Source organism: Pristiophorus japonicus, chromosome 18 (assembly GCF_044704955.1).
Source record: "Pristiophorus japonicus isolate sPriJap1 chromosome 18, sPriJap1.hap1, whole genome shotgun sequence".
In the NCBI taxonomy this organism is placed as follows: Eukaryota; Metazoa; Chordata; class Chondrichthyes; family Pristiophoridae; genus Pristiophorus; species Pristiophorus japonicus.
The window spans coordinates 7998658-8008512 of NC_091994.1; the positions used below are offsets into that span (position 1 = coordinate 7998658).

The following is a 9855-nucleotide window of genomic DNA, read 5'->3' on the forward strand; positions in this document are numbered from 1 at the left end:
CCAATTTTCACTCGTTACTTTCCGATGAGTCTGGGCCCTCCATAGTCCACTGCAAGTGCTTCTAACTTGTCCATCAGGTCTTGTCCACTTGCCATATGCCCATCAGCCTCTACTCTTTCACCAGGTCCTTTCTAACTATCTTTGGCCAGTGCGGATTATTGTGTACACATGCCTCCATTGATTTCCCCATTAAAGCCAACTTGAGAAAAGGAGACTTTAATTAAATGGGATTATGGAACTCGCCACGAACCTACATGCCTCCAACACACACCTCCAACTCCACACACCCGTCCCTCCAACCACCGTCTGCCCCACCTGTGACGGGGACTGCAGACCCTGCATTGTTCTCATCAGTCACCTTGGAACTCGTAGTGTGGAAACAAGTCGACTCGTGGGGTGTGGGGGGGGGGTGTGGGGGGGTGGGGGGTGGTGGTGGGGGGGTGTGGGGTGGTGGTGGGGGGGTGTGGGGTGGTGGTGGGGGGGTGTGGGGTGGTGGTGGGGGGGTGTGGGGTGGTGGTGGGGGGGTGGGGGGTGGTGGTGGGGGGGTGTGGGGTGGTGGTGGGGGGGTGTGGGGGGGTGGGGGTGGGGTGTGGGGTGGGGGGGGTGTGGCTGCCGAAGAAGACGATGACATACCTCCACATGAGAAGCCGTTGGTAGTGGTTTCACTCACTGCGATGGTGCGCTCGTCGGTGAACTGTGAATAAGTCAGTGTTTTTGGAGATTGCAGGGTATATATATATTTTTTTTCCAAAAAGCTGCGTTTGTTCAGCTGCAGTTAAAGCTAATGAGGCCACAGCTGTTTGGGCGAGCGCTGCACTATATTTTTGGAAATAGGAGGTGGGTGGGGTGGATTGACCCATCCACCTCCATGGCACGAACCTGGTATTGCAGTACTTCCAGGAACGGTGCTTGGGCTCTAGGCCTTTTGGCTGAGAGCATTGGCGCAGAGTGATCCTTGATGTGTGCAAGGTGACCTCTGGCGTTTGTGATCTGACAAAGAATTGGAAAGATTGGCTACGAAAAATTTATATAGGGCAGCACCAAAAAAAAAATGAAAAATGGGCGGGGGGGGGGGGGGGGCACGGTTTAATGTTTTTGTTTACTCCAAAAGAGTTTATATAGGGCAGCAGGTAGCTGGGGGCGGGGGGACATTGGAACACAATCAAAGGCTATAAACATGCAGTTGTGCGGTTTGTAAACTTTAATCCGATTTTCGAGATTGCATTGCAACCTTTACACTCTTAATATGGATATTATCTTCTGTAATCCATTTTTTGTGTGTGCATTTCAATTTGTAAGTTTATGGTTTAACAATATTGTCGACAAGTCACAGGACTGGGCTTGTTAGCTTGCAGACCAGCGTTTGATGCATTGCAAAGGAACAGGGTGACTCATTGTTGTCATTGCAGTGTATATTCAAGGGGGTTACAGCTTGCCCAGTGTGTTTGCTCGGCGATGTTATTTCACTTACTGGTACGAATACACTATAGACACACACATTGGACTCGACAATATGTTTCTGTGCTGTTCCAATCTGTCTCTGATACTCTACCATTGTAGAATCCCTCATCCATCCCATTGTTTCCAACACGCGATTGACAGGGTGGATGCTGTGAGGCTGTTTCCTCTGGCTGGAGTGTCTAGAACCAGGGGGAGAGTGGGTCGGGGCACAGTCTCCGGATGAGGGGTCAGCCATTTAAGACAGAGATGAGGAGGAACCTTTTTGCTCGGAGGGTTGTGAATCTTTGGACTTCTCTGCCCCAGAGGACTGTGGAGGCTGAATCATTGAACTATAGGGGAGTGGAGGGTTATGGGGAACATGCAGGAAAGTGGAGTTGAGGCCAAGATCAGATCAGCCATAATCTTAATTAATGGCGGAGAAGGCTCGAGGGGCCGTATGGCCGACTCCTCCTAATTCTTCTGTTCTTGAGTATATTCAAGGCTGAGATCAATAGATTTTTGGACTCTCGGAGAATCAAGGGATATGGGGATCAGGCGGAACAGTGGAGTTGAGGTCGAAGATCAGCCTTGATCTTACTGAATGGCGGAGCAGGCTCGAGGGGCCGAATGGCCGACTTCACCTAGTTCTTATAATTCTTGTGTTCTCCCTCATCCGCTACCCAACCTCCAACGTGCGTCAACTCCAAATTGCAAATTCCGCTGTCTGCGTTCTATCCCACCACCCCTTCCTCGTTGACCTCCATTGGCTTCTTGTCCCCTAAATATGTTGATTTCAGTATCTTGGTTATTGTTCACAAATCCCTGCATGGTTTTATCCTCCTGATGTGACTGCAATCTGCAGGCCCAGCTTGCTAGTTTGCAGCCTGTGTTCTGTTTCTGGTCTCCTGTGCTTCTCTCTCCCTCCACTCCACTCTTGCTAGCGGAGCCTTCGGTCATTGTCGAGATCCTGCAAATCCCCTGTGAGGACACATGCACCAAGATTAGTGTCCTCGACCAGGCCAACATCCCCAGCATTGAAGCACTGACCACACTTGACCAGCTCCGCTGGGCGGGCCACATTGTCCGCATGCCAGACACGAGACTCCCAAAGCAAGCGCTCTACTTGGAACTCCTTCATGGCAAACGAGCCAAAGGTGGGCAGAGGAAACGTTTCAAGGACATCCTCAAAGCCTCCTTGATAAAGTGCAACATCCCCACCAACACCTGGGAGTCCCTGGCCAAAGACTGCCCTAAGTGGAGGAAGTGCATCCAGGAGGGCGCTGAGCACCTCGAGTCTCATCGCCGAGAGAATGCAGAAATCGAGCGCAGGCAGCGGAAAGAGCGTGCGGCAAACCTGTCCCACCCACCCTTTCCCTCAACCACTGTCTGTCCCACCTGTGACAGGGACTGTGGTTCTTGTATTGGACTGTTCAGCCACCTAAGTACTCATTTTTAGAGTGGAAGCAAGTCTTCCTCGATTCCGAGGGACTGCCTATGATGGTGACCTTCAAAAGCTCCCTTAGAAACCTGTGTTTTTTTGTCGGACTGCTTTCAGTCTTTTGGCTACTTGCCTACTTGTGCTCGATGTGCTTTTCTCCTTTCAGTCAGGTGCCTTGGAATGCTTATTACTTTAAACGCACTATATAAAGACAAGCCATTATGGTTCACTTAATTCACCACATCACATTTCTCCCAGCACAGCAAGTGACGAACTTTGAACGACCAATACTTCAGACTTGTTACTCAAAATGCCCAGATCAAGCAGTCACAGTGAAATTTCACATGCACCATCACAGTTGAAATCCTACTGGGACACTAAGGGAGAGGACCACATGCGATAACGAACTGCGGACACATGCATTTAGATAACGTCTCTCTCAAATCACAAAGTGGGTCACGTGTCGTGCTGTGGCTCAGGTGGGTAGCACTCTCGCCTCTGAGTCGGAAGGTCGTAGGTTAAAATCCCACTCCAGAGACTTGAGCCCAAAAATCTAGCCTGACTTTCCCAGCGCAGTACTGAGGCAGTGCTGCATTGTCGGAGGTGCCGTCTTTTGGATGATATGTTGAACCGAGGTCCTGTCTGTTCTCTCTTGATAAAAGCTCCCTTGACATTATTTTGAAGAAGAGCAGGGGAGTTATCCCCAGTTTCCTGGGCCAATATTGATCCCTCAACCAACATCACTAAAACAAATTATCTGGTCATTATCACATTGCTGATTGTGGGACCTTGCTGTGCGCAAATTGGCTACCGCGTTTCCCACATTACAACAGTGACTACACTTCAAAAGTAATTCATTGGCTGTAAAGTGCCTTGGGGCGTCCAGTGGGTCGTGAAAGGCGCTATATAAATGCAAGTCTTTTCTTTTACTTTGAAGCACGTTGATTCTTGTGTGCTTGCTACCACATGGAGTAGTTGACACGAATAGCAGAGGTGCATTTAAGAGGAAACTAGATAAACACATGAGGGAGAAAGGAATGAAGTGTATGCAGACAGGGTGGGATGAAGTAGGGTGGGAGAAGGCTTGTGTGGAGCATGAACACCGGCATTGGCCAGTTGGGCTGAATGGCTTCTTCCTGCGCTGGTCACTGTTCGCAGCATTTGGCTTCAAGTCACGATCAGAAGATCCACTTCTCAAACTTTCGAGCAAGTTTATGATACTTGCTTTCTACTAAGTTCTACTAAGGCAAACCCGGCAGTTATTTTGCAAGGTCTGTCAAACAGCTTTATTGAAATATTGTGAAGCTAATGGCAGATTATTAGCATTTTATGAACTGAGAACTGCTTTTGTTTGTGATCAAAATCAACACTCATGTGCATCCTTAAACTACTTAATTGAAACAGGGGAATAAAGTCTTGCGTTTATATAGTACCTTATTATATGCCTTTCATAAATCGGTCAAAGCACTTCACATGATGAATTATTTCTGGAGTGTTACATTGGAACAGTTCCCCGTCACAGTTCAGAGGTACTTGTACTTTGGGATTAACAGGAAGGAGCCATAATCACTCTCTTTTTTTTTTAAACAGTGAAAACGGTAGAAAAGGAAAATTCCTGCCAGAGTTCGATGTTGAATAACCCAGATGTTGAATTTAAAATTCCATAGCCAATTAAAAATCTAAGTCTGCATTTCTTAAATTCCATTAATCTAATATCCGATTTCACGATTGCTAATCTGTTTTAAAACACTCAATTTTTGTTCAAAACATTTTTTTTTTTAAAGTTAAGTAACGGCCCAATTTTTGAGTGATTGACCCCTCTGAGTGGATTAACAGATGGCCAACTCGCTTTGTTTTGGTTGGTTCCTAGAAATATGTACTTCAACTGAGAGCATTTCCTCCTCCTTCATAATTCAAATTGAAGTATTTGTCTGTTAATACAGTTAAAACTCCTGTCCACTTTTTAACCACTATATATTCCTATATATATGTGAAGTAATGCACTTTGTGAGGGCTAACAAGGAACGGGAACGGTAGGACACTGAGAAGTGTAGAGGAACAAAGGGACCTGGGAGTGCATGTCCACAGATCCCTAAAGGTAGCAGGCCAGGTAGATAAGATGGTTAAGAAGGCATACGGAATGCTTGCCTTTATTAGCCGAAGCATAGACCAGAAGAGCAGGGTGGGGGTTCTGGGGTTATGCTTGAACTGTATAAAACACTAGTTAGGCCACAGCTAGAGTACTGCGTGCAGTTCTGGTCGCCGCATTACAGGAAGGACGTGATTGCACTGGAGAGGGTACAGAGGAGATTTACAAGGATGTTGCCTGGAGTGGAGAATCTTAGGTATGAGGACAGATTGGATAGGCTGGGTTTGTTTTCCTTGGAACAAAGGAGGCTGAGGGGAGACCTCATTGAGGTGTACAAAATTATGAGGGGCCTGGATATAGTGGCTAGAAAGGGCCTATAACTCTTAGCAGAGGGGTCAACAACTAGGGGCATAAATTTAAAGTAATTGGTAGAAGGATTTGAGGGGAAATTTCTTCACGCAGAGGGTGTTGGGGGTCTGGAACTCACTGCCTGAAAGGTGTCGGTCGGTGGGAATGTTGCATTTTTTCAAGGAGGCTTTGAGGGTGTCCTTGAAGCGTTTCCTCTGCCCAACTGCGGCTTGCTTGCTGTGTCTGAGCTCTGAGTAGAGCACTTGCTTTGGGAATTTAATATCCGGCCTGTGGGCGATATGGCCTGTCCATCGGAGCTGATCGAGCGTGCTCAGTGCTTCGCTGCTGGGGATGTTGGCCATGGGCAGCTGGGAGCTTTGCTGTACTCTGTCCACGTGGGCAGTTTTCCGTGTGTTAAACCAGACAGTGAGCGTTGATGGGATTGTTTGGCAGGGAGGGGAACCCAGCCAAAGCCACTCCTAGCATCGTTTGACATCTACCCATTCGCCGTTTCCAGCCGAGGGTCGTAGGATGGACCACCTTTCCCATTTTCTTTTTTCTTTCAAGTCCTCCTGTAGCCCAGCATCACCCAGGCCAAACGCAACACCTCTACTGCTGTCCCAGGTGAAGTCCGCTAATTTAGTACGGACCGGGATGTGAACCAGAGCTCCACCACATGGTGGAACATTAAAGAATTAACTTGCATTTGTATAGCGCCCTTCGTACCTCTGTACATCCCAAAGCGCTTTACAGCCAACAAAGTACTTTTGAAGTGTAGTTGCTGTTGTAGTGTTGGACACGTGGAGAAATCTACTGTTTGGGTTCGGTGATCTTGGCCGTCGCAAGTGCATTATTTGCAAGCAAAAATCTTCACCTGCTTTCCTGTGATTATGTACCGAGCCTGTGCCAAATGGAGGTGTACTGGTGGTGACCAGGTGCAAGGCTACTTGCCAGCTTGCTAGCTGTGCTGAAGCAGCTGAGCACCAAATTAATCCTGGATGTACCGCGAGTGCTGAAAGTACAAAATAAAGTTGAAATGCCTCGTCAGTGCAGCCTGACATGTCTACTGAAGATAAAGCTTTATGTTGGCAGATTCTGAGAGATTTTATCTCAGCTGGATTGACTGAGAAGCAACTGGGCCAAAGTCTGACTGTGGGTTACGCAGCACATTTTTACAAAGTTAATCCTAAGTGTATTTCGTGCATTGGAAACTAAAGTAAATATGCAACTTAATTAGATCGCACTTGTATTTTTAATTGTGTCTGTTAGGTTTATTCTTGATGAACAATGATTGAACTGTGTGTGAACTTTGTGCTTATTAGGGAAGTGTTGGTGCTAAGAGTTGGAACATTTTCTGTCATGTTTGTAACCACAATGTAACACCACTGTATTACTGTATACACACAACCTAGATGCACATCTTGACCACAAGGGGTGAACTTGTGGGAGACACATCTTACCTGATCTCCCAGGTATATAAAGGGAGGTCCCACGCAGGGTCATCACTTGTGGAGTGCTGTGAATAAAGAGTTGAGGTCACAGAGTGACTTGTCCCCAGAATGTGCCTCGTGTGGTTTCATGCTGTAGAGTAAGGATTTTACATTTTACATTTTACATTTTTAGTACACTTGTGTCAGTATCAGATGTTCTCGGGTCAGGCGTAGACTGGTTATGAATTTAGGGTAAAGCCCCTTCTGCTCTGCCCCTGCACAGCAGCCCTGACCTCAAAGAATTGCCCCTCCCTGCCCCCTCGCAGCCTCCCCCCCCCCCCTCATCCCCCACGACTAGACAGTCCCCCTGCACTGTGCTGATCTCAGCTGTGGCTCAGTGGGCAGCACTCTCGCCTCTGAGTCAGAAGGTTGTGGGTTCGAATCTCACTCCAGAGACTTGAGCACAAAAATCTAGGCTGACACTCCCAGTGTAGTGCTGAGGGAGTGCTGCACTGTCGGAGGTGCTGTCTTTCGGATGAGATGCTAAACCGGGTCTGTGCTCTCGGGTGGACGTAAGAGATCCCACAGCACTATTTCGAAGAAGAGCAGGGGAGTTATTCCCGGTGTCCTGGGGCCAATATTTATCCCGCAACCCAGCATCACTAAAGGAAATGATCTGGTCATTATCACATTGCCGTTTGTGGGAGCTTGCTGTGGAAATTGGCTGCTGCCTTTCCCACATTACAACAGTGACTGCACTTCAAAAAGTACATGATTGGTGGTAGAGCATTTCGGTACGTCCTGAGAGTCATGAAAGGCGCTATAGAAATGCACGTCTTTCTTTCTCTGATCTCGGCCTGGCTGGAGCTGGATGCTGCAATTGGGCTCGATATCTGCTCTGCTTCGGGAGCAAGTTTGAAAGAAATCCGTGAGATCTGATGCGGGGACAAAATCAGGCTAAAATGAAGAAAAGTAAGTAACTTTAGTTAGTTTTGGAGTTTCACACTCGTGTTTCTCCCTTGCTCTGTCCGAGCTCTCTCTGTGCCACAGCTTTTAACTTTTAACAACTCAAAATCTGCTTCCCCGCCCCCTTTTCCAAAACCGGTGCCCAATTTCTGCTCTCTAGTGTATCTGTTGAACTTATTTCTTGTGATTCTCTCTCATGATTTTGAAAGATGGAATAACAGGCTGCTGGGTCTGCTCAACCATGTCTGTGTAATCCTTGAGTAAACAAATGAAAAATGTAACACATACGGAGACAAATTTACTCGTCTGAGCCTGTCGTTGCACTGTGAGCTGTTGATGAGATCACTTATCAATTGGCATCTGCGGCTCACTTTGACGCAGGTAGATCTGTCAGAATGACCTGGACGTATCTGTGACATAAGCATGTTAATCATTACCGTACTGCTTTTTGATTGACTTAATAAAACGGTGTTTGCGTTAGCGTTGAACTTTAGTGACTTGCTCCGTCGGCAAGTGCAGTAGCTAATTATCTAAAACAGACGCCAGACTTGGCCGTGGGATCAGCGACTCGTTGATCTGCTTTTTTTTAATATCGAGCTGGTTTGAGGCAGGAATGTTGGAAAAGACACTGGAGAACTCCCTGCTCCCCCTTCAAACATGCCACGGGATCTTTGATACGAGCGTTCGAAATTGACGGGCAGGATTCCCACACTCACGACGGCATGAGTTTCCATGTCCAATCTTTTGCCCCCTAATTTTTTTTCCTTTGGTTTCACCCCTTCAACACGCGAGGAATTTCACGTTTAGGGAAAGCCCATCATGGGTCGCACGGGACCGGCACACCATTGCCCGACCACGCAGCTTAGGAGTGAATTCTTCTGTCCAACAGGCTTGAGAGGCTTATTGTCCTACTCCTGTTCCTGTGCCGCCTTGTGGTTACTGTTTTATTTTGTAGGTTGCTGGAGGATTACTCCGATATGAGCTCATCCGCTGCCAAAGCCCTCATCCATGCCTCTGTTACCTCTAGACTTGACGATTCCAACGCACTCCGGGCCAGCCTCCCACATTCTACCCTCGGTAAACTAGAGGTGATCCAAAACTCGGCTGCCCCTCGCACCAAGTCCCGCTCACCCATCACCCCTGTGCTCGCTGACCTACACTGGTTTCCAGTTAAGCAACGCCTCAATTTCAAAATTCTCACTATTTTCAAATCCCTCCGTGGCCTTGCCCCTCCCTATCTCTGTAATCCCCTCCAGCCCCAAAGCGCCCGAGATGTCTGCGCTTCTGTAATTCTGCCCTCATGAGCATCCCTGATTACAATCGCTCAACCATTGGTGGCCAGTGCCTGGGCCCCAAGCTCTGGAATTCCCTCCCTAAACCTCTCTGCCTCTCTTTCATTGAAGGTTGGCATGCAGGTACAGCAGGCGGTTAAGAAAGCAAATGGCATGTTGGCCTTCATAGCGAGGGGATTTGAGTACAAGGGCAGGGAGGTGTTGCTACAATTGTACAGGGCCTTGGTGAGGCCACACCTGGAGTATTGTGTACAGTTTTGGTCTCCTAACCTGAGGAAGGACATTCTTGCTATTGAGGGAGTGCAGCGAAGGTTCACCAGACTGATTCCCGGGATGGCGGGACTGACCTATCAAGAAAGACTGGATCAACTGGGCTTGTATTCACTGGAGTTCAGAAGAATGAGAGGGGACCTCATAGAAACGTTTAAAATTCTGACGGGGTTAGACAGGTTAGATGCAGGAAGAATGTTCCCAATGTTGGGGAAGTCCAGAACCAGGGGACACAGTCTAAGGATAAGGGGGAAGCCATTTAGGACCGAGATGAGGAGGAATTTCTTCACCCAGAGAGTGGTGAACCTGTGGAATTCTCTACCACAGAAAGTTGTTGAGGCCAATTCACTAAATATATTCAAAAAGGAGTTAGATGAAGTCCTTACTACTAGGGGAATCAAGGGGTATGGTGAGAAAGCAGGAATGGGGTACTGAAGTTGCATGTTCAGCCATGAACTCATTGAATGGCGGTGCAGGCTAGAAGGGCCGAATGGCCTACTCCTGCACCTATTTTCTATGTTTCTATGTTTCCTCCTTCAAGACGCTCCTTAAAACCTACCTCTTTGACCAAGCTTTTGCTCA

General features: G+C 47.7%; 1 long non-coding RNA gene across 1 annotated transcript in view; it reads right to left on the bottom strand.

Moving 5' to 3' along the window:
* The window catches only part of LOC139229136 (uncharacterized), a 31730-nt gene extending 24819 nt beyond the window's left edge, over window positions 1–6911 (bottom strand). Inside the window, exon 1 of the long non-coding RNA XR_011587664.1 lies at window positions 6776–6911. This is a non-coding gene — a long non-coding RNA (uncharacterized lncRNA). The remainder of the gene's footprint in view (window positions 1–6775) is intronic.
* Between the last annotated feature and the right edge of the window lie 2944 nt (window positions 6912–9855).